Source organism: Bubalus kerabau, chromosome 19 (genome assembly GCF_029407905.1).
Source record: "Bubalus kerabau isolate K-KA32 ecotype Philippines breed swamp buffalo chromosome 19, PCC_UOA_SB_1v2, whole genome shotgun sequence".
Taxonomy (NCBI): Eukaryota; Metazoa; Chordata; class Mammalia; order Artiodactyla; family Bovidae; genus Bubalus; species Bubalus kerabau.
Genome location: NC_073642.1, coordinates 25367932 through 25369648, shown reverse-complemented (window position 1 = coordinate 25369648; position 1717 = coordinate 25367932).

The following is a 1717-nucleotide window of genomic DNA, read 5'->3' as shown; positions in this document are numbered from 1 at the left end:
CCAAGACAATGACAGAAGAAGAAGATTCCAATGGCTTGTAGGACACTTCTCTCTCTCACAAAGGGCTGAGGGTCTCAGTGGTGGAGAAGTGGCTGTGGTCAACAGAACCCCCCGTGTTGTAGAGTGTTTGCATCATAACAACACATACACACATGTATCATTCAAATTATTCTGGAAGCGGAATCTGCTACATATTATATGATGAATTCTATTCTTAGTAATATGAGTTACCTGGAGAAGACCAGCCCAATAGATAAAAAAGACCAAATATAGGGACTTCCCTGGTGGTCCAGTGGCTAAGACTCAGTACTCCTGGTGCACGGGGCCTGGGTTCCATCCCTAGCCAGGGAACTAGATCCTACATGCTGCAACTGAAGATCCTGTATGCCTCAATGAAGACCTGGCATAGCCAAATAAATAAATATTTTTTAAAAAGACCACGAAGTGAAAGTGAAAGTTGCTCAGTTGTGTCCTACCCTTTGCTGCCCCATGGACTGTATAGTCCATATGGCCTGAATTCTCCAGGCCAGAATACTGGAGTGGATAGCCTTTCCCTTCTCCAGGGGATCTTCCCACCCCAGGAATCGAACTGGGGTCTCCTGCATTGCAGGTGGATTCTTTACCAGCTGAGCTATCAGGGAAGCCCCTCTGCCCTCTCCAATAAAAGACCATGCAAATTATGAAATTTTTTATTCTAGTTCTGTGAAAAAATATCACTGGTTTGATAGGGATTGCACTATCGAGTGTAAGATGGCTGGCTGGTGAGAAGTTGCAGTGTAGCACAGGGAGCTACACGGATGCTCTGTGATGACCTGGAGGGATGAGATGGGGTGGGGGGAGGAAGGCTAAGGAGGGAGGGGATGTATGTATAATTATGGCTGGTTTGCATTGTTGTATAGCAGAAACCAACACAGCATTATAGAAACTTTTTAAAGTGTAAATAAAATAGACAACCAAAAAGAAAACAAACAAAATAAAAATTATCCTTGAGGATACAACCTGGAAATAAAAAAAAAAACAAAAAACAAAAAACAAGACCAAATGCAGTAATTCTTCATCCTGCCTTTAAAGTTCTAAAAAAGAAACTTCTCAGCAGATTTCTGGGCAAGGTGGCCTCCACCCAGAGACCAGAATCCACTGTGTTCATTGGAGTGCCCATATGGCCTGCTCTGGTCTGATAGTGAGAGTCTGTGATGGGGCAACAAGGAAAACCCAGGCATGTTCTCTCCCAGGGATGTGTCCTAGTCCTGCTCTCAAAACACGACGAGTCTGTGCAGAGTTGCTGTGCTGGCAATGGGCCTGTGTGGACAGTGAGCTTGGCCACCAGAAGGAAAAATCCACCCTTTTCATGCATAAACAAGCACATTCTCTCCCTCCTATCTGGGGGTCTTCAAAGTTACCTACAGAGTTCCCCGCTTGTTCCAGTCTTCCTGTAGCTGCAAGAGGGATTACCATCAGACATACCATTTCCTTGGAGCTCGCCTGGAAGGAGTGGTTACTCTAGGACAGCTGGAAAACCTCCTGGTCATCAGTGTGGCTGAACACAAAGGCCCTTGTGGGAATGTGAGGGAGTTCAATCCCTCATTTTACAGTTAGAGAACCCGAAGGAGAGCTTCAAACTTATTTGGAAACCCACTCTGTGGATTTCCCTGGGGGTCCAGCGGTTAAGAATCCACCTGCCAATGCAGAGAACACGGGTTCCATCCCTGGTCTGGGA